The following is a 24,158-nucleotide window of genomic DNA, read 5'->3' on the forward strand; positions in this document are numbered from 1 at the left end:
AGAAGCTGTAGCCGGCGCACTTTAGCTGACGACAAACTCGCAGCGCCTGCTCAATGGTTCCCCAGGGGCCCGCATGAGGCGGTCCACACGTAGAGGCGATTTCCATAGTTCATAATATATATGCGTCGCGTTTGGGTAGGCTCGGAGTGAATCTTTTTGTTTAATCCGATTCTTTCAAATCCAAGACCTAGAAACTGGTAGGAACCACCCACCTCCGGCGGCCGCCCTAGCATACGCTGAACTCAATTTGCAAGCTGGTGAGTTAGGATGAATTTTGGATACGATTTATTACGGCTCTACGTCCCATCACTTTTGAGAATTTCCTTCAGCGACTATCCATTTACAAAGGCAGGGCATTGGCACTTACCCCCACTTGCAGGTGTACGAGCAGTTCGAACACTGATAAGTAAATTCGTTCTTCTTGTCATCACATTCATTCTCGTGTCGCTCCAGGTCTTCGACGGTAGAGATGGATTCCTGGCACACCCCGCAAGAGCCGGACTCGCCAGCAGATGCTGCGAATGATAGGCCATAAAAATAAATGAGCACCGCCTTCATGGTACCACACATTTCAATTGTATAGTGCTTGAGTTAAGGTTTAAGTATGATTAGAAAATCCACTCGCGCATAACGAAAACACATTTCTTCCATAGCCACCTATCATACGGAACATACGGAATGGTTTCACCGCTGACTTTACTGCACCTTTCAACAGCTTACCATTGCCTCATTCATTCCTTTACTAAAGCCTGCATTCCGTTTCGTTCAGACAGAACCCTTTTCCCGCACGCAGCACAACTTCAACGAATAGAGACATTTCAGAAAGTGAAGATTACTTTAAATACATGATGTCTTATGGTCATACGGAGCACCAGAATGCTTCTTCAAGGTGCACCTTGGTTTCACTTCGTGCACGAGCAGAAAATCGCGTTGACTGCGCGCTGTCTTCATTAAAGCCCAAGAGCCATTGAAACAAGACAGCAGCTCCCTACGCACCGAATAACTCACCCAGAAGTCTGGTGGCTTGCCGTAGTGCAGTATTCAGATCATCGCCAGTTACAGGCAGCCTCTTCGCACTCCCGTGGTTCATGACTACGTCCAACGCGCCCAGCACACGCCGCGTGCTGGTACCTTTCGGAATGCACACACCTAGGAGTGGTTTGCCTCGCCATATCGCCATGTACACTGGCCGATATTCTAAGCTCCCATAAACGTGGTCCTTTGTCAGCAAGCAGGCGTAAACAGCACCATCGCGCAAGTTCCACTCCAGCGTCACGTCACAGCGACGATTCCGTAGCTCTTCAGCGAAACGCTCCAGAACCTTGCGGTAGTCGTACAGCGCATATGGACCTTCAAGCTGGTACAGTCGCCACGGCTCGACTCCTTTGTAAGATAGAATCCAACAATAAAGCCAGGCTATTCGCAGCAGGTACTCTTCTTCGGGGTCAGTCAGGAGCAGGGCTTTCACTACCTTGGCGGCCGCACGGAACTTCGTCATTCCTTCTAGCGATGGGACCCATGCCAGCTCCGCGTCGTTCAGAGAACGCAGTTGGTCAATTTCGAGCTCGTGAAGCAGCGAGAACAGCCCTTCCCAGTCCTGCTTATTCATTGCTGTCTCAGGGAAGGAACGCACTCGCAGAGAAACCTTTAGCACGATTCGCTTAACCAGTCGTGATAGGCCCAACTGCAGCGACACGCCACAACCTTTCGGCGGCAAGCGCACGTTTTCTGGGCTTCTTTTAACGGCACTTGTACCGACAGTCTGCCGTAAGGGAGCGATGAACAAGTGTGACGAAGAAAAGGAGCTGGGCGTCCGATCTTAAGTTGGGATTAGATACGTGCAGTTTCAGAAAGATGCCCAACTGGCCGCTATCAGGAGGGAATTTCATGACTTTGCCTTTGCTTAGACGGCCCCACCTTCATTATAACCAGCAGTCCCACACACGCCACAAAAGAAGAACAAGAAATAATCTTTGAAAAGGATGGCATAAAAAGCGGCAGGAACTGCTTTGATGGTTTGGTTTATGGTGGTTTAACGTCCCAAAGCGACACAGGCTATGAGAGACGCCGTAGTGAAGGGCTCCGGAAATTTCGACCACCTGGGGTTCTTTAACGTGCACTGACATCGCACAGCACATGGGCCTCTAGAAGGAACTGCTTTGAATAATCAGACATAATGCTAAATAAAATACTTATTACGGACGAATATGTCACCACGTATAACTCAGTGATAACAACGTACATTAATTTGCATCTTTCAGAATACAGACGCTTTTATACAAAAACATATTAGTGCTAAACCCACTGGATGGCCTTAAATGGGAGCCACTGTATAACAGAGCTGAGCCCGAGAACTTTTCGGAACTATAAGTTGTCCTCGTACCTTCGGCACCGAAAAGGATCATAACAAAGAGCACAGTCCTAAAATCTAACGGGAACGGAGAAGCGTATGGCCTCGCGCGTTCTCAATCCGCTATAACGGGAAACTTAAAGGGCCACAAAAAGGGGTGTTTGAGCTTGGCTTTAAAATGCTTCACTACATAGAGTACAGGCCACCAAGCATCCATGCCGCGTACGGGGCCTCAAAAGCGAACAGGAAATTTACAAACATTTTTAAAAATTCCCGCTTTCGCACCTCGCGGCGACGCGTGGGGCAGGGATTTCGCACGAAAACCTCGCAGACGACGTCACTTCTTGCAAATGACGTCAGCAGCCGAGGGTTATCATTGGTCCACAACGCCAAATTTTTCCGGGCGTCACGCGCTACCGCGACCGAGGCCACTCCGCGCGCCCGCCGCCGGCGGCGGTAAAGGAGGGGCTGAGTGAGTGGGGCCGGCGGAGGAGCACCGTCCTTTTGGCGTGCGAGAGGAGAGGGAAAGGCGCGAAGACGCGGAAGGTCAAATTTCGTCTGCATATAACTGAGCTTCCACAAAACGCATTGAAATAATTCTAGCTGGGGGATAATTATGAACCGTCGCCTTTAAACACCCCAGGCATATCGCACCTTTATTGAGACCCCTTTCTGGGTCCCTTTAAGGACCAGCGTATGTCGCCAGTGGTTGTCGTACGAGCACTAGGCGTACGCACTGGTTCCTCGCGGCTCAGGTTTAAGTGCGCTGGTAGTCCGCGAGGCCAAGGCCCCTTGTGCCGGCGCCAGCTGTGACAAGGAAATTTTTACTAAGGGGCTGAAGAACGGCAACGCTCATGCCGGCAACAGCATCAGCTATTGAAAGTGCCGACAAAGGCATTAAACTCGTGAGTCCTGTGGTGGTGGCTAGGGCAACGGGGTAATTTTGCGCCCTAAAATACAGTTCGAAGTAACGAAAGTGGAGAAATTAAATGTTGCAAATATCTAATAATAATTGGTGTTTGGGGAAAGGAAATGGCGCAGTATCTGTCTCATATATCGTTGGACGCCTGAACCGCGCCGTAAGGGAAGGCATAAAGGAGGGAGTGAAAGAAGAGAGGAAGAAGGGGGTGCCGTAGTGGAGGACTCTGGAATAATTTCGACCACCTGGGGATCTTTAACGTGCACTGACATCGCACAGCACACGGGCGCCTCAGCGTTTTTCCTCCATAAAAACGCAGCCGCCGCGGTCGGGTTCAAACCCGGGAACTCCGGATCAGTAGTCGAGCGCCCTAACCACTGAGCCACCGCGGCGGGGCTTGCAAATATCTACACTGCCGTTTTCCAGCACTTTCCATAGTCTGCTGTTTTCTTGGCCTTTTACTTTCTGATGTTCCAAAATTATAACACATCCAACACAATTTGTTTTTCCCTTCAAAATACATATTTCTTCCAACTTTTTTTTTTTGCTCTATGATCATTGTGTCAAACATTTCAACCGTTATATTTGTTATCTATTAATTATAAACATTGAATTATTGAAGGCAAACGAAAAATGTTGGGCCTTGTCAGAGCCCAGTGTTCATGCAGCCGTTTAGCAAGGTGAAAAAAAATGTTTAAATGAACGAAACAGAACAGAAGTAATGACAAATACTTGGCGGTTTTTGGAGACAAAAAAGAAACAAAGCCTGTTTGTCTTTCACTGGCTGTGAGGTTTATGAAAATATTACTTTTTTGCAACATTGACGACTGGCAGTAGCAAACTTCGAAGATGGGCCATTCTCGTAGCTTAGTCTCCCGCAGTAAGTTAGCAAATTTTGAAAAGTGGAAATTTCTTTCAGGAATTCCAGGAACAACTTCTAGGAATTATTTACGAATGAATTACAATGCCGAAATACTAAAAGCTGAAAGGTATTTGAAGAAAAAAGAAATTACAGTATGAATAAATCTCTAATTTTAATATTTTCTACACTTTATTAGGGTCATAGAATTCCGTGCAGAAAAACAGGCCAATGCAAAAAATCGGGATGAAAATTCAAAGCTTCAAATCAAATCCCAATTCAGCATTACGACCACTCAAATTTTAGGCGGTTTTGTCATTCGAGTTACCTTTTGTACAAATTGATCTTTTATCAGGCCTCCTACAGCTGTGGCTGTGGCAACATTGACATTGGCGAAGATTGTGAAAAGGACCGCTTCTGTAGCATGGAAGTCATTCATGTAAACCCGCGAGCATCAATAGACAATGTTCTCATTTTTCACTCTGCATTATAGGTGATACACCCGAAATTCCAGGTTTAAGCTCGCTGCATTGCAGTAGAACACCCCAAAACACTAATAGTGTTTCAAAAGCGCTGTCCAGCGCTGGAAAGACTGCTGCTAACGTTTTACGGCCTTTTCAAAGCACAACACACCAGATGTATTTTTATGTAGTGGTGACAGCAGTCAAAAAGTTAGTAGAAAGGACTTCTAAAATAAATTGTTTGTTGGGCAAACCTGCGCCCACATTGAACTGAATGACTCGGCGGCGACGTAGCAACAACCATGCTAGGCTGTTGTCGAACAGAATGCCTGCCTCTATCCGCCGTGCTCAGTATAAAGCTAATAACAAACTTTCAAGATACAACATACAAAGTAAGCACAACAGCATGGAACAACGTAGAATCGGCTCCGCGTATGATTAATCGAGTTAAATCTGGTCGTGTCTAGCATCACAAACATGCGATAAAGCCGCGTGCCAGCGGTTGATAAAAAAATGAAGGAATGACCATTAGAACGCTTTGCATCAATAATAACAATATGCCCTTAAATCTATATTCAATATTGCGTTCACATCACGAAGATGTACTGGTTTTCTTTATTGATAGTTTTTACAGAAATTTTTTTATTATCACCTGGGAAACCTGTTTTACATGATCAAAACCTTCTCATAGTGAAAGTGCTCGTTTTCTCTGATATCACTGCAAGGAATGCTAAAAAACAGAGAGCTGAATGAGAGAATCCACCAGCCATACTAAATATGCGGTGTTTAGAAGGACTACAGAGTTATTCATCTTATCATTGATAGGAGCGTCGTGAATGGCTTGTCAAGTTCCAACAACGATATGTGTCACCTGGTGCTACACTCATATTAGCAGCACCATGCTTTGCTCCGAATAAAAAGCGCATAGGATGCAACATGAACGAGTGGATGCAAAGTTCCGTCAAGACAAGCGCTGAAATCATGACTCTTCTAAGTGCAAACTGATCACAGATAGCATGCTATAAGTGTTTATTGCTCTGGTGGGAATAGGGTTTCTGCACGCCTACTCATGCACGCTTGAATCGTGTGGTACAATAACGCATTCAAAGTTGGCTATTTTTCTCATACGTTGCTGCGTGTTTGCGGGCACAAAATTAAACACTGGGGATGCTCTGCACGCGGTTAGTTTGTTCGTAACATAGATTTGCAGGAATGCGCTGACCTCAGAGAACTAAATATGACTCGCTGAATCTAATGGCATGCAAAAACGGAGGGCAAATTAATACGCAAAACAGAATTGCTTACTACGCAAGTAATAAAATGTTCACCAAAAGAGGAAATGCAACTTACAGAGTGTAGTCCCTACAACGATGCATGTAGCTGAGGTAGGAAACAATTCGGAAAATGTTTCTGTTCAGATAACCGCTTTCTACTAGTGCTGCCGTGCCCGCAGCTTCAGAGTTTAGTGCATGATACTGTAGTGTATGTGGGAAAATTGCTACTTTCAGGTGGAGACGTTGAAACTAACCCTGGCCCTGACCTTCAACACATTGCAAAACAATTCAAGGACATAGCCAGTGACATAAAGGACATAAAAGAAAAGCGACTTACAGAGATTGATAAGAAATTAAATGCATTGTCGGCGTTAGAAAATTAAATAGCGTCTTGCCACAGTGAATTTTCCCGCATGAATAAAATGATTGACAGTCTATAAAAACAAATAGACGATTTGGAAAATCGCAGCAGACGATCGATTCTAATAGTGTATGGCTTAGAGGAAGTAGAAGGAGAGAATACTGAAACCCTCGAGCAGGCTGTTAATAAAACAATTATAGAGGACACTCTTGGGCTCGACCAGGTAAACATAGAAAGAATCCATAGATTAGGAAGACCGCAGAACAACAAGTACCGACGGGTTACGTTTAACTCGAGACAAAAGACAGCTATATTAAATAAAAGTCACGAACTAAAAGGAACGCGATTCTGTATTGGCGAAGATTTTTCGCCTAGAATTCGTGATATCAGAAAAAACCTTTGGGCGAGTGCGAAAGAAGAGCGCGACAAGAAAGAAAAGGTATCCTTAGCGTTCCACAAGTTGTTTATCAACGGCCGCGGATACGTCTGGGACTATGAAAAAAGGGAACGTATTCCACTGAATATAAATGATGCGAAGAATGACCAAGTACCTTTAGAAAAAAATGAACTAAGCCCACCAGTTACTCGACACCGCACACGGTCAAGCACCTGACGATTATAAATATGAATGCTAGCAGCATTATATATTAAGTCCAATCCCCCCAGAACGTTCTGCTTGAACATGAACATGAACCGTCATCGGCTGTAATAAGCACCCGAAGTTCTCTTTACGGCAATGAAGTAAAATGTGTAGATATATTATCAAATACATCTTTTCGTTGCCTTTATGGGTATGCACGGTCTGCACTGAACAAAACGGCTCATCTTGAGAATTTGTTTAATCAACTAGATATTTTTGATGTGTTTATGATTACAGAAACCTGGTACTCCTGCGATAAATAAGTAATTAGTATGCCCGGTTACAACTCCACTTCATGAACAGAACAGGCCATGGTGGTGGTGTTTGTGCTTTTGTAAAACATTGTATAAGCTGTGATCTTATGTCATAATTCTGTTGTGTCACTGCCGACTACGAAATTGTGTGATTAAAGTTTGACCGCACTATTATTGCGGTTTGCTACCGGCCTCCTGATGGCCGCAATGCAGAATTAATTTCCTTCATTGACCTCTTTTTAACTTTTGTGAACAAGAAAGGTTTCAGTGTTATTTTAGGTGGAGATTTTAATATAAACCTGCTCTCTGATAACAGCATGGCAAAAAAAATTATTCTACTACTCTCAGCAAATGTCTGCGTTAATACAATCGCGACACCTACAAGGGTTACTATTCGCACAGAATCCCTCATTGACCTTTTTATTACAAATTTTGAAGTAGAGAGCTTTATGTCCTTTGTCATTCACTATGACCTTAGTGACCATTTTTGAATATTGCTCGGAGTGAAAACACATTAAAAGAAAGCCGCCACATACTTGCTTTTAATAACTGAAGACAGCCTTGCTGCTTTCAGACAGGCTATTGTAGACACAACCTGGTCAGATGTGCTCACTGTAACAGATGCAGAAGCTGCTTAAGACTGTTTTTTGGACGAATTTAAAATTCTTAATGCTGAACGTTTTTCGTACAATGCGCACGTATCACCTCGGAAAGGGCACAAAGAGTGGGTGACGTCACGTCTGCTTCAGAAGATACACTCTAAGAAAAAAATGTACAAACACTTCCTCAGTACACGCGGTCCGGAATTATTAACAAGGTACAAAATTTTTAGAAATAAGTTAACTAAAGAGTTAAGGCGTGCTAGGGACTCGTATTACAACGGTAAATTTGAATTATGCAAAGGCGATATTCGAAAGTTATGGCACCAGATTAACTCTGTTATTTTACGCACACCTCAAATTAGCTCTCCTCAAGAAGTACTTGCTCAAGGACAAAAAGTAAGCAGACACGAATTAGCAGAGGCGTTCAACCAATATTTTATGACTCGAGAATACCAAATCTGCTCAAACATAACATTTGACACTCGCATCAGGCCCAGTACAAATTCTACGTACTTAAATCCAACTACATGTTCTGAAGTATTCACAGCATTTTTAAATATGAAGAACAGCAGATGCCATGATACAGATGATTTGCAAATTCGGCCTGTAAAGCATGTATTGGATATTTTAGCCCCAGTTTTAGCACATATAATTATTCTAAGTGTAGAATCCGGAGTGCAAACTGCTAAAATACAGCTCTGTATAAGAAAGGCGATAAACTTTGAATTTCGAATTATAGACCAGTTTCAGTGCTGCCAATCTTTTCTAAGGGATTGAAAAAAAAGTCATTCACACTCAAATAGCATGCTTTTGTGACACACACAAAATAATAACAGATTCACAGTTTGGTTTTATTAAACATAAGCCAACTGAGACCGCATTACTCCTGAAAGCGTATATCTTGCAGTGTTTCGAAGACAAGGAACTTGCCCTACGTGTTTTCATAGATTTTTCGCAGGCCTTTGTCTACATCAGTCATAACCGACTCTTGGCAAAACTGTTTGACTACGGTCTCAGGGGTCCTGTTCATGCACTTCTGGCCACTTATCTTGAGCACCGATTTCAGTTTACCAGTATTAATAGCTTCCGCATCTCGGTAAAAAAAAAAAAAGTAACCGCTGGCGTATGCCTTAAGGCAGCATTCTCGGGCCTCTCTCTACTTTTTAATTTATACACTAATGATCTTGTTCATCAATGCCCTAATGTGAAATCTGTTATGTATGCAGATGATGTCTTACTTCTTTTCTCGTCAGTCACAGGCGAAGAACGCATAAACCAGGCAAATAGAACATTGAGGACACTACAAGAATGGTCACTTACAAATCAGTTGAAAATTTATACGACTAAGACAAAAGCTGTTATCTGCGGACCGAAAAATAAATGCATTACGACACCATGCGATCTTATGCTTGGTTTGAAAAAGATTGAGGTTGCAGAAAATATTAAGATATTAGGGGTAAATTTTAATGGTCAGCTGACTTGGGACAATCATGTTGACGCTGTCATTAGTCAACTTTTTCGTGTCACGGATTTTATCACCAGGCATCGTCACATGCTTCTATACAAAGTTAAGCTTGTCCTGTATAACTCCCTATTTATGTCCCGCGTGAGCTATGCTCATCTATTTTGGGGAACAACTACAGTTTCAAATAAAAATAAAATATATATCCTACAGAAAGAGGCTCTGCGTGCAGTACTTAACGTCGGCTAAGAAGTAGATGCATGCGATCTATTCAACCAACTCAGTGCTGTAAAAATTTTTGAAATATACCATGTTGGGCTGGCTGAAAGATACAAAAAGGAACTAGAAGAAAAAATAAATTACATGAGCGACATGGCGCACCTTTCGCTAAAAGTACAAACTTACCCTCACAGACATCGTGAATTGTGGTACGTTCCAACATGCCGCACAATGTATGGGGCACATAACCTAGGAAACACGTTACCCCGTCTTTTAAATAAGTTTCATGCTGCAAATCTTAACGTGTCCCGAGTATGCCGCAAAGATATACAGAGTGTATGCGCTACATTTTACACTGTAACATACATACTTCACTGCTTTTTTCGAATTCTTTTCATGAAAGGGTGTTCTTGAAATAACCACAGACGCGCTTTGTTTGCGATATTTTCCTTCTGTTCTTTAGTTTGTTATTATTGCTGTTTCATCCCCTATCTTGATTGCATATGTTGCTCTTCATGTTGCCTGCTGCCCTGTGTGTAGGGGCCGAGTGGCACGTCAAACCACACCTTAATGGCTTTTTTCCTCGACCCTCTTCATGTGTACATGAGAAATAAAGATTTGAATTGAATTGAAAGTTTTGGGGCATGACATGTTTAGTTTTTCTGTGCGGAATACAAATATACCTGAAGCGTGAAGCTTTGAGAAGTTATTTTTTTTCTTCAGCAAGCATTTCAAAACTTCATATGTAAAAAATAATAATGCCTTAAAACAATATCACTAGTCTGTGCAAGAAATGTATTCCGGTTACGATAGTCCAAAAAGGCAACAGTGCCCACAATGCTGGTTCAGTGCTTTTGGCTATCGGCTGCTAATTTCAAGATCGCGGATTCGTTCCCGGCCACACCAGCCAATTCTTATTAAGTCGAAATGCAGAAACTTCCGTGCACAGCCCGACGTCGGAGCCTGTTTGGAGAAAGCTAGGTGGCGCTACATTAATCCGTAGCCCTCCACTATGGTACACCTCATGGCTCACGCGCGGCGTCCGGAAGTTAAACCCTGCAATTTGCTATTTGTTAAAAATGCAAGAGTCGTAAACAACCTGGAGCCCACAGGTGAAAACGAATCATTGTGAACATTTGTAAATGGTTCAATTATTTCGCTGTCCACATATTATAAAAACATGCCGCCGCAGTGGCTGAGTGGTTACGACGCGGGCTCGATCCCGGCCGCGGCGGTTGAATTTGGATGGAGGCGAAATTCTAGAGGCCCGTGTACTGTGCGATGTCAGTGCACGTTAAAGAACCCCAGGTGGTCGAAATTTCCGGAGCCCTTCACTACGGCGTTCCTCATAGCCTGAGCCGCTTTTGGACGTTAAACCCATATAAACCAAACCAAACATATTTTAAAAACAACTAACAGGCTAGAAAATATTAGTACAACACAAGCGAGAGCAATTAAATGCATTTCTGCGATAAAGACGCTGCTGTAACATGCAGGCAACAACAAAAACCTCAACACCAAAACGAGTGCGTTCAAAATAAAGCTTGCTTAGTTCAGTCACTTAGTCTCTTCAGTCACTTTCAAAACAGACTGCATGAACCTCCTTGTGAGTTAAAATCGCCAATGTACGCTCACACACTTTTTCTTAAATCGTGCGTTATTATCTCTCAAAAGAACTGCTGGTGATGATCTTTGCGCCTGGATATACCGGCAGGATCATCAATTGCAGGCCTGTTGTCGCAGTCGGGACAGAGCGTGTACCGAAATATCTAAATAAGAATATAGTGATGGCTTCAAAGAGCACTGCAATATCTCCAAAGTTACAGCTTCGGAAGAAGTAGCGATGCAGAAGGGGATTTTATCCTGAGGTACGGGATTTCTTTAAACAGCACTCTTTCAGCGTAACTGTTATGTTAGAAAACTTGACAGGAGTACTGGAAAATATCGCCAGTGCTACCAGCCTCACCATTTCTTAATAACCACCGGCATTTTAACGCCCCACACTTCCATCTTTTCTTTTAACTGTGTCTCAGTTATATTTGTGCATCTGGTCATCGTGACAGCCACTGACATTCATAAAACATTGTTTGTCGCGCAGATAATCAGAGGTTATTACGATCTCACAGCTCGCCGTCGTGCAAAGTTATGCCTGTCTCTGCAGCTGCTCTCCTTATTGCCTGTACAGATGTCACCATATTGTCACGTACTAGACGACGATGCGGGCAGTAGCGCGGGCAGGAGCGCTCAGGCTAGACCTAATAATTTTATTCTTAAGGAAACTATGAGAAATTTGCACCGCTAAGTATAGGCTGAACAAATTAGTAGTGCTGACAAAAAAACTGTACATTCTTGAGTTAGACTAAAGTGGCATCGCTTGCGAAGCGATGGGTAATGCAAACTAGACTGTCATTGAGGCGCGAAAGAACTGCGCTGGTCCTGGATGCGTAGTAGCCATTTTAATTGCCTCAGAAGAGCTTCCACATCTGGCTTTCCCTGATGGTTAACTAAAACTTCCTTGCAAAGCCGATTTTGGCGATCGTACATTTCCTGGCGCAAGTTTAGGTGAAAGTGACAGAGGAAATGTTTAATACTTTTTGTTGTTATCGCGCTTGTCCTTCTTGCACACCTTTTTTGTTAACTGCTTCGTGCAAACTCGTACTCTGTCTTTTATAGCGCAGCCCTCGTGTCGTGCCCATCTCGCATACTTCTCCGTGCCTGTTCTCATTCGTAACCCCTGTCAAGGGGCAGGCTTCAACGCTATTATGTGTTCACTCGAACGAGCCTCGCTAGTATTGAGGACCCACGTTACAGAGGACCCACGTAACCAGCAGGTTAGGCACAGAACTTTTTGCCAGGCCCATTTTGCAAGGAGTCAGCCATGTAGCCAGAATTCTTTTCTTTTCCGGAGGGGCCCCAAGACTATCTATTTTGCCCCGGAAAGGGGATGGAACTTCATGAAAGATTGGGAAGGGGGCGGTCCCCCTCGGGCTCCCCCTTGGATACGTGCCTGCAAGGAGTGTCTAGTACGGCTGTCTGTTAGGAGCGAGCTGTACGGAACACTTTCCAAGGCCATAGGCTGTGACGTGGGAAAAAACATTTCTTGCTTGCTTTATTCTGTCAGACAATAAAAAACCGTATCCCTTTCTCGATACAAGAGTCAGGAAAGTTGCCGCCTTGTCGTAGACGATCACTAATCACAGGAATCAGGCGAAGTCTCGCATGTTGCCGTAGTCATCACGTATGAAGGTGGGATGCCTCCACGCTGCCTGGAACCCCTCCTGCATTTGAAACTCTTTGTTTCGGGTGAAAGAACACACGCAGCCTTGCAGGAAGTGGCAGTTTCTATCTACTCGCTACCACGTTCAGTATCGTGCGAGTCCACTTGTTTTTCAGGAGATTTCAATAGATCAGAACACTCGAGGAGCATTTTTCCGCTGTGGGATACGCAATGGTTCTTCAAGCTCTGCTTGCGGTCGAAGACTTGCCCACACACATCACAGACATGTATTCCGCTTTCATGGGTCATCTCATGACGAGAGATCTCGGACCTGCGAGGGAGTGGCCAAAGAAAAAAAAAGCAAGTATGGGCATCAGATACCTAAAGAACACTTGACCTTGAAATTTGGGATGATTTAACAATTGAATGGGCGCAAGGCTGGCACTTGACTTAGTGTATAGGTTATTGAAAAGCAATATCAAATTGAATTTTCATGCTATTTCCTTCATTGGGAACTGAGTACGTCTCTGGCGAATCCCCAAATAAAGTAAAAAAAATTCAGCGCCAGTTTTCAAAAATAGCGTCTTGATATTATGGCACAAACCGGTGACTGCAAGAACAGGCAATATGTATACAACATGTGCCAGTAAATAAGACGATTCGCACATCATCTTCTTAACAAATTAATGAAAAACTTGATCCTAAACTTCTATTAGGCTTGTTCTAGATGCTTACGGGAACACAGTGATTTGCAGATTGTTTTCTTTTTGTAGGAATTGATCAGGTATGCGCTAAAGAAAGGGTTTCGCGTGTTTCCACTAACCTCGTAAAGCATACGCATCTAATGGCGAAAGCTTATTTCGACAACAAGGATCCCATCCATTGATGTAAATTCTCTCATGGAAAAGTATTTAGCCACAGCGCGTGCTTCGCTAGTTTATGGTTTGGGCTCTCCTTATGAAGGCTATGGTAACATACGCTGTGTGTAATATTCCAGTTCAGGTCATTGGAGGGCAATTAGGGCACACCGAGGTTGACCTCCAATTTCCAATCATTACGTGCTGTTCTATTGTACCCGATGACATGAAGAACGAGGCACTGATTCTTCCTTGTCGAAAGGAAAAGGCGGTTCGGAACCAAAACGAGTTTCTTGTTCTCCATGAGCAGGGCAGGAGAGCTGGCACATCTATATGCGAGGAATAAGGTTTGGTTTGGTTTATGGGGGTTTAACGTCCCAATGCGACTCAGGCTATGAGAGACGCCGTAGTGAATGGCTCCAGAAATTTCGACCACCTGGGGTTCTTTAACGTGCACTGACATCGCACAGCACACGGGCCTCTAGAATTTCGCCTCCATCGAAATTCTACCGCCGCGGCCGGGAGCGAAACCGCGTCTTTCGGGCCAGCAGCCGAGCGCCATAACCACTCAGCCACCGCGGCGGCTATATGCGAGGAATAAGACGCAGTGATCGAGCCTTGGCACCGGTCATGGGACCATAGATCTTGTTTAAACTTTCTTGCGTGATATGAATGAATAGAGGTTCAAGCAGAAGGCGCTTTGCGAGGTTCCTTTCTTTGGATAAGATACAAGCCTTTCTCTAATGAATCGGATGGTCAGCGTAACGAGGACAATAAGTAAAGACTGAAATACCCGCTCCATCGTAAAAGTAAATGGGGCTACGGGAACTGATCCGGAGTTCCCGGGTTCGAACCCGACCGCGGCGGCTGCGTTTTTATGGAGGAAAAACGCTAAGGCGCCCGTGTGCTGTGCGATGTCAGTGCACGTTAAAGATCCCCAGGTGGTCGAAATTATGCTGGAGCCCTCCACTACGGCACCTATTCTTTCTTTCTTCTTTCACTTCCTCCTTTATCCCTTCCCTTACGGCGCGGTTCAGGTGTCCAAAGATATATGAGACAGATGCTGCGCCATTTCCTTTCCCCAAAAACCAAATAATAATATTATTATTATTATTATTATTATTATTATTATTATTATTATTATTATTATCATCATTATTATTATTATTATCATTATTGTCATTATTATCATTATTATCATTATTATCATTGTTATCATTATTATCATTGTTATCATTGTTATCATTATTATCATTATTATCATTATTATCATTATTATCATTATTATTATTATTATTATTATTATTATTATTATTATTATTATTATCATTATTATTATTATTATTATTATTATTATTATTATTATTATTATTATTATTATTATTATACTAACAGGTACAGTTTCTTTTAGAAGCTGTACCTGTGGCCAATGTTAGAAGCTTGCAACCGCTTCCACTATCTTTCTGCGCGCTTCGCATGAGCCGAAGACCATACGCGATGAATAAATAGCTACTCACAGAAATAGTCATGAACCTGTTGCCTAAATAGCGGTGCCTCGCACGTAATGTCAACCGAATGATGCAACCGCTAATATGTACATATGCGAAGTGTTTGGGAAGGAAACAAGCGCACCGGTTTGTTAAATTCATTTCTTTCAGATGCGATGCTTTAAAATTTTATTACAGATCCGCCCACCTTCCCCAAACATCCTCTCGAGGAATGGAAGCGCTGTCTATCCATGTCCATGAAACCACATCTGCAAGCTAGTGAAAACCGCTGGATATCGGGTAAGACTCATTACGGCTCTACGTCCCATATTTTTTTTATAATTTCCTTCAGCGACTATCCATTTACAAAGGCAGGCATAGGCACTTACCCCCAGTTGCTGGAGTATGAGCAGCTAGAACACTGATAAGTAAAATTGTTCTCCTTGTCATCGCATTCGAGCTCGTGCCGCTCCAGGGCTTCACCGGTGGAGAAGGATTCCTGGCACACCCCGCAAGAGACGGCCTCGCCAGCAGAAGCTACGAATGAAAAGTCAGTAACAAATGAACCGCGCCTTCGTTTTACAAGAATAATATTGCTGTTGAGTAAGAGTTTAAATACGGCAAGAAAATCCACTCGTGCCGCACCGAAGAGCGTTAATTTTCCTCCGTAGCCGCCTAGAGTATTGAACCTAAGGTAATGGTTTCACCGCTGACCTTACTGCGACTTTCAACAGCCAGTTCCTCAAAATAAATGACGTTTTATGGTCACACGGGTGCTGAGAGAACCCTGCTTTCGGTCTATGAGGAAGCAGGAAGACCTATTAAGCGCGGAATTTTTTTTACTCCTGGTGAGCTGGCTTTCGTCATTCAAACTAAAGAACCTTTCAACCAAGACAACAGTTGACTACGCACCGAATAACTCACCCAAAAGTCTGATGCCTTCCCGTAGTGCAACAAGCAGATCCACCCGAGTTACACGCAGCATCTTTGCTCTAACCTGGCACGTCGCGGCGTCCAGAGCGTCCAGCACACGCCGCGTACTGGTACCTTGCGGAGTGCACACCGCGAGGAGTGGTTTGCCACGCCACATCGCCATATACACTGGCCGATAGTTTAAATGCCCAAGATTGTGGTCCTTTATCAGCAGGCAGGCGTAAACAGCGCCATCGCGCAAGTTCCACTCGAGCGTCACGTCACAGCATCGACGCCGTAGCTCTGCAGCCGAGCGCTCCAGAAGTGTGCGGTAGTCGACCAGCATAGAAGGTTTTTTGACGTGGAACAGTCGCCACGGCTGGACTGCCTTGTAGCTTAGAATCCAACAATAAAGCCAGGCTATTCGCCGCAGGTACTCTTCTTCGGAGTCAGTCTTGAGTATTGCTCTCACGATCTTGGCGGCCGCACGGAACCTGGGCATTCCTTCTAGAGACGGGAGCCATGGCAGATTCGCATCGTCCAGAGAATTCAGTTGCTCTGTTTTGAGCTCGTTCAGCAGCACGCAAAGTTCTTCCGTGTCTGCCATATTCATTGCAGCTGAAAGTAAGGAACGCACTCCGGCGAAACCTTTAGCACTATTCGCTTGTTCCAGCTCTGGTACCTCCAAACACAGCGGCACTCCACCCACTTTGTAGGACATGCACTTCTGTCTGGCTTATCTAAACGGCGCTTGTACCAGGAATCAGCCGTATGAAAGCGATTAAAAAGCACCACGAAGAAAAAGACCACGCTTCAGATATTAATTTGTGATTAGATATGTGTATTTCCAGAAAAGTGTGCGATTTGCCACTATAAGGAGGGAATTTCATGACATTTGCGTTTCTTAGATGGCCGCACCTTCATGCTAACCAGCAGTATCTTCATCGGCCAGAAAGAACTAGAAGTAATTTTAGTACAGGGTAGCATTTCATTTCGTTTATTTCGTATAAATTACATTGTAAGGGGCGTGGAAAAGCTGCATGGGGCAACTTGAAATACGAACCACTCTTAGTCTCTCATGGCTGCATTGGCAAACAGGCATATGTTACTTGCGGGTAGCGACTTATCAGGTATGCAAACTATTCGCAGAGTAGAACAGCAATCTTTTTTTTCCTCTCTACACAGAAGCAAATACAAAACAAAATGCACTGAAATACATAGGATATGTTATACAATAGAAATAAACATTTCCTATGCGCAACACTTATATAGAAAAAGAAGCCAAACAGGCGTCCGTCGTAAAAGAAGAATGCTCATGCACACAAACCCGTATACAGGATGCAAACAGGAAACGATTCTTCTAAGGTGTTTTAATAATAATCGCAACACGAGAAAATTTTGTGCGTGAAGTTTGCTCAGTAGACGCGGTAATGTGTTTGATATACGTCGTAAGCCAAAGTTTATTATAAACGTGGGAACATTCCAGAGTTCAGGTTTCGACTTTAGTAGATTGCGTGGGAGATTAACAAGCCTGCGTTGGTTATCAAGGTTTTTGCCCTTAAAAAAATTCTTTACACGGTCTATAGACTGTCCATAGACTTATGAATATAGAGCCAATAGACTCTCTATAGTCAAACCCGAGGAGAATCGTCTATAGGCAATACAAATCCCATAGACAGTCTATCGACAATCTACAGATTTATGGCCATGCACTTTTAATAAACTTTTCTCTATTGCCAGCTTATAGATTATGAATATACAAAAAAGATCAAATATCTATAGGAAGGCAACAGAGTCTATAAGAAGTCTACAGACTGTCTTTCGACCATTTTTGTAAGGGTATGACGTCCTTTACATACTTCTTCATTTGTTTCAGATCACATAATTGAAAAATTGTGATTATGTATTTTTCGGGCTAATGAGCAGTGTGAGCCCAAAAATCAAGACGGTAAATGAATGGTAATGCACTTTTCTGCAGAGCAAAAGTACGTTGTTTATTAACTGTTGCGGTTTTTCGCCAGACCAACTGCGCATAGTTTAAATATGAAAACAATAATTATATATACGACAGATATTTGACTTTAGTCGGCATCGAGTAACGATGCCGATTGATAACGCCTACATTTGTCGATTACCTAGTGATTACAGCATTTATATTGTTACAATGGAGGTGACAGTTAAAGTTAGCTCCCAGTACCTTTATGGTTTCGACAAAATCTAATATTTCGCTGCCAAGCTGGACATGGGGTTCAATGTCTATGTCTTTATTCCGTACTCTAAATAAAACCGTTCTTGTTTTATTTGGTCATACCAAATAGTTGGCGACAATGTGCAAGAAAAAGAACTAAAGCGGCTGTGTTTTTCATATGTACTGTGTTTATATGGAAACTTTTCTTCTTTTTTTAACATTGGTGTTTGACAGTAGCAAAATTTGAAGACAGGTGATACTCGTATCTTACAATCTCCAGCATTACGCCGGCTGTCATCAACGCGGTTCCATTCTGTCTACCAAATATATGGGCACAGATTTTCGCATATCATCTGGCAGCGCATTCCTGGGAACTGTGCCAATGCGCATGCTACGTAAGCACGATTATGCTGAGCTCAGCGAGTTGGAGAGGATGCATCTTGGAAAATTCAGTGCAACAAGGGGATGGGTATGCAGCGCTCGTGTGGGTCGTCTTTCTTTGTACTCGCCCCCTTGTCCCAAGATGCACGCTGCGTATGTTGGTTTCGCCGCATGTCTTCTGGCTTCCACATCCCGGCCGTGTGGGGTGTCTGAGAGGCGTTTCGAAGTGTTTGCGATGTTTCACGACCAAGCGTCCCACCAGATGACTGCCAAGATTGCACGAGGCTAGAGGCACGGCGCATGAAGGTAAAGTGACGACCTGCTCCCCCCTCCCCCTCCTTCCGCCCTCTTTCTAACGCCGACACCAGGGTGGTCACGTGATCATGAAACGAAGCCACGTGTGGCTCATTGTGGAACAGGCGTATCTTAACTATGCTGTAAAACCCATTGGTGAAGAAATGTTTCCTTGCCTACCACGTATTCTGAAGCGTTGAATGCGTCTCGCCTCGCACTGTTAAATAAAAAATTGCAGAGGACACTTAACCTCCGCCTTAAGGGTATCACCTCACAGAGTTAATGGGTCAGTTTCCACATATGCGGAATCAGTCACTCTCAACTTTACATTCAAAGAGACTTTGGAGTTCACATACCACTCCTGGCGCAGTGGTGCAGCGATTAAGCGATGCGCCACGGCCCTTCGATGGCATGTGCTGCCACGGGTGGGGCTTGCGCGACCCAGTTTGCTTCACGACAAGTCATTAAGTTAGCTGCCACCTACCACGGCTGGTTGGTTTGCTAACAATTCGGTGGGCATGCTGTTATGACGCCACAAGGTCACGTGACCAGGTGGCCCAGCAAGGTAGCATCCTAAAGAGCAATAAAAGAACTGAGCTTTGGAGCAAGCATTCACGGTATAATAGTTACTTTACTCCCTACAGAAAACTGCCGCTGTATGGTTTTGAAAAACGTGGCGTGGAAAATTTCGCGTGTTCGGGCTGCTTTCTCATCCTAAAAGGCTCATTAATATTTTTTATGTGCTTAGAAGAAAACATGCGTCGCCACTGCAACGTCTTTTTTGCGTCTATCAACATACTGATATATAATTCTTTTTCATCTTCATTAAGTTATGCGTTTCTTTTATGGTCACCAGCTACAGCTGGAAATATTAGTAAACTTTCCGTCCTACAAAAAGATCTTTACGCCTAGTCTGTAAAATCTAATATCGCTCTCACACAGCAGGTTTAATCAAGGAGCACCACATAATTCAAGTTTCATAAATGTATGAATACAAGCTACACCATATTTATAAAGTCGGTTTGCTAAAACATAATGATGTCATAACAAGCGTAGCACGTCTGGCGGAAAAATTCCCTGTTTATAATATTTTCCATCCTGAACCGTGGTATGCCACCAAATGCAGAACCAGTTATGGTCATCCAATGTTGAAATTTTTACTGCCTACAGTTCTGAGTCATGTATTAAATTAATCTAACATTGACATATCTGGAATATTCCCAAAAGAACTGCATGAAATATTTGTATAAGTTTGCGATACAGTGACTTTTGTAGCGAGAGCTACACTACACTAGCACTTCGAGCCTTCAGCGCGGCACCCTTTGAGCTGCGTGGATGCCCTTGAGCTTCATGACGGCGCCGTGGCTGGTCACGTGGTGCGGAGCAGCAGCTGCTGCCGGCGGCGCGCCGCGCCGGCGAAACCGAGTGTGTGTGTGTGCGGGGGGGCAGGGGGGGGAGAATGTGAACATCTATAGAACGCAGCCAAAAGCTCATCGGCTACATCATTACATCATTAGGTGAAAGCTTTAACATGATAACAAAATCATCTACGTATCTAAAAACACTAGAAATGAAGGCATGGATCAACTTGCGTTAGAGCACTCGATCTAAATTGGCCAGAAAGATTTCGCACAGCAGTGGCGCAACGCTGAACCCAATACAGGTTTCTTTCCTTTGAACATAAAATTTACCATAAAATGAGACAATGGTTTGAACCTAAAGAGAACCTGAGCAGTTCCAAAAAGGAATCCACAGACATAACACAAGAGTTCTGGAAGTCGACCACGTCGCCAGCTTCGATGAGCTCCCTTACAACACTGAGAAGTTCTCCATGGGGAACAGTATAAAATAATTCTTCGACATCAACGGGCACACACAATTAGCACCAGGAAGGGCTGTCTTTACACTTCAACCAAATGGTTAGACCCGTAAATTTTTAAAGGGTCTTCAGGCTTTAGTTTTTTTAGATGGGTTTGCGGAATCCTGCTGACTTCGCCCTGCCAATTTACTCTCTCTATTACAACCGCCCTGAACGGACAAGCGTTCTTATGGGTCTTTGCCGTAAAAAAGATGTTCAGTACATTCGATTTGCTTCCCTACACCTGCTTTTGAGCATCTGCAAGTTCAGTCCATCTAAAACGGCAGTTTCCTTGCTCATTAACTTAGGTGGCGTCTGATTGACGGCGTGGAAGTTCTTGGTCACTGCGTTTGATGCTTTTTTTGGAAAATGGTCTGTGGCAGTACTGTGAATCCCCCCTCCTTTTCCAGTCGCACAAGAGCAATGTCGTGCTCACAAAAATAGCCAGCCGCTCCATCTAGGACTTTGGAGCTGCCAGACTTCTTAGTAAAATTCTTTTGCAGACTTCAAACACTCTCAAGAAGGCAGCATCCTCTCTCTTCAACTGGTGCCTTGTCAGCCATCCTGTGTACTGAGGCTAGAAGGTCGTACTTATCCAACATTGATTCAAGGCTGCACTTGGGACCACGTTGAAGAACACTTTCCACTTTGGCATGAATGGTCAGCTGCTTAATGAAATTCTTAGCTATGTTGCGTTATCGGTAGAATCATGCCTTGCTTCGCTGCCTATTCAGGCGATTTCCAACGCCATCGTTAGAGGGTCCGTATGAGTTCCTAGTGTCGTTTCTCACGGGCTTAGCCTTAGCTATATCGCCACATTTTTAAACAGGCAGAAGAAGAGTGTGAAGCAAATGTTGCACGGTTAGCAGAGGAAGGCCGGGCTTTTGTTTAATATTCCGCAAGTCGCACATGAATTTTTTTTTCCGGACGACCAATTTCCGAAATTACAGGTTGCAAGGTTGCCGGGTTGTAAGAAAAGTGAACTTCGAGAAAACTCTAGAGCAGTTTCTGTATAGATATGCATGAGGCTGTTGAAGCCGTGTGCGCATCGTGCAGTTCGTAGTTTTAATTTTGAGCAGACTGTCATGTACTATCAGCTAGAAATGAAACGCGAACAAGAGAATTGAGTGCCGACCAGGAAATTAAAATCCTCTTAGCGAGGGGAAGCTTCATACCGGCTGAGATTATTTTAACTTCAAAAGAGCGATGAATCCCCTTCAGAAGTGTTCATCAATCTCACTTGCATTTTCACTCTGTGCTCAGCCAGTGTTTGTTGTTGTTGTTGTTGTTGTTGTTGTTGTTGTTGTTGTTGTTGTTGTTGTTGTTGTTGTTGTTGTTGTTGTTGTTGTTGTTGTTGTTGTTGTTGTTGTTGTTGTTGTTGTTGTTGTTGTTGTTGTTGTTGTTGTTGTTGTTGTTGTTGTTGTTGTTGTTGTTGTTGTTGTTGTTGTTGTTGTTGTTGTTGTTGTTGTTGTTGTTGTTGTTGTTGTTGTTGTTGTTGTTGTTGTTGTTGTTGTTGTTGTTGTTGTTGTCGTCGTCGTCGTCGTCGTCGTCGTCGTCGTCGTTGTTGTTGTTGTTGTCGTCGTCGTCGTCGTCGTCGTCGTCGTCGTCGTCGTTGTCGTTGTCGTCGTCGTTGTTGTTGTTGTTACCACCTCAATTTTCTTCGCCGCGTTTCATTCGTTGCTCATACATAGTACATTCTTACTTTGAAATGCGTCCCTCCATAACTCTTGATTGCTAGAATTTTTTTTCGCTAAAGTTTCTTTTCGTATGAATTCATGGTGGAAACGATCTGAACGGCGTTACACCGTGTCACTCCTGTAGGAAAAGTTTCCGCTGTCAAGTATTCGCCAGCGTTAAACAAACACATTCATGAGTGACCAAAAACGGATCGCGTACACGAGAACCTCAGCCCCGTTTCTTCTCATCTAAGCAGTGGCGGCAATGAGCCGCGGCGACAAATGAGCGGAGGTGGCAGTGTAGCACAAAACTCGAAAGCGGGGTCGTCGGAAGCATTTAAACGACTTTGCGCCTTGCCTGTCGCACCGACCAATAGCCATCGCCTCACCACTGAGCCCCGCCCACATCCGCGCTGACGCTGTTGCTCCAGCTTTCGGGTGTGTCCTAGGTGCTCGTCTGCTTCTCACTTCCTTTTACTACCTGCTTCGGAAGCAGCTTAGGCATTACTTGAAGGAATACGTATAGACAAGAATTCATGAATAAACACCTACCTAGCGAACGCGAACACTGGCTCTGGTTTTCTCGCACCCTTCGCCGAATTGAAGTCAAGCATTACCGGTCACGGTTAACCGTCTATGTCGCACATTACTTGAGAGCCTGCCGACACTGGCAGTGTCGGAAGACGCCACCAAGCCAGCGTGCAGGGCTACTAAGCCCTAAAACAGCACTAACAATGACTTTTCAACGTCGATTTCTCGAATCGAGTGGGCAATAGTCGCGACGTGCTACCTAAATTGTTACTCCAGAGCAGCATTCTTAATGACACTACCGGCTAAAGTTGCAAAGTTTCTTGTAGAACACACTCTTCTCCTTTACGGCACCCTCGTGGTACAAAGTGCAGACAGGAGAACTTTCTGGCCGAGCTTACGCAAGCCATCCTGCACTGCAGTCCTAAAAGCCACCGGAGAACAATGGTGTACCAGCCTCAGACCAATTGCGTAACACAACAACTCCGCATGACCATCTTATACGTGCTTGCCATGTATGTCGACGCCGAACACGAGTTGGGGCCATCCTACCCTACGTGGTGTTCGCCTACAACGCCGCTGTCCAGGAGACAACTCGAGGGATGCCAGTCAAGCTTGTGCACTTCAGAGAAGCCACTATCTCTCGTCGCTATGCCCCACAATGCAGGGCTGCGTTAGACATGAAGACAACCAATGGAAATTAATATCAACAAAACGTCTTGCATCTCATTTACCCGTAAAAAAGTGCCTCTTGCATATTCTTACTATTTATCAGGATCTAACATAATGAGGGTGGATACGGTGAAATATTTAGGCGTAACATTTACCCATAAGCTAAGCTGGAACACGCATATATCCAACACGTGTGCAAAAGCATTCAAACAGCTCGGGTTTCTCCGTAGAAAACTGTCAGCAGCTCCTCCTCATGTAAAGCTAACAGCCTATATTACCCTCATAAGGCCCATCCTTGAATACGGCACCATCATTTGGAGCCCCCATCAGTCTTACCTCAGCGATGAACTCGAAAAAATTGAAAATAAGGCCCTCCGGTTTATTTATTCTTGCTACTCACGGCATGACAGCGTATGTTTCCTGCGAGCTAAAGCGCGTATCCCTACCCTTGCTTGTCGGCGACGCGTTGCTTCGATGAAGTTTCTTTTTATTCTTTACAATGATCGCATAAGACTTGATAGAAATCAGTACATCAAGGCACCTTATCATCATTCGAAGCGATTAAACCATGAAAAGTGCATCAGACCCATCCCAACGCGATGTAACACATATAAATTCTCAATTTTTCCGTTAGCCATTGAAGAATGGAATAATCTGCCTCACGAATTCATGGACGACGTCTCTCTT

At 44.0% G+C, this 24,158-nt stretch overlaps 1 protein-coding gene across 1 annotated transcript in view; it reads left to right on the forward strand.

The window, feature by feature from the left end:
- Positions 1-24,158, forward strand: part of LOC144099206 (sodium-coupled monocarboxylate transporter 1-like) — a 125,528-nt gene that overhangs the window by 43,587 nt on the left and 57,783 nt on the right. The window contains exon 17 of the mRNA XM_077632350.1: positions 15,161-15,262. The gene's annotated coding sequence lies outside the window, so the exon portion shown is untranslated. The remainder of the gene's footprint in view (positions 1-15,160; positions 15,263-24,158) is intronic.

Source organism: Amblyomma americanum, chromosome 7 (genome assembly GCF_052857255.1).
Source record: "Amblyomma americanum isolate KBUSLIRL-KWMA chromosome 7, ASM5285725v1, whole genome shotgun sequence".
In the NCBI taxonomy this organism is placed as follows: Eukaryota; Metazoa; Arthropoda; class Arachnida; order Ixodida; family Ixodidae; genus Amblyomma; species Amblyomma americanum.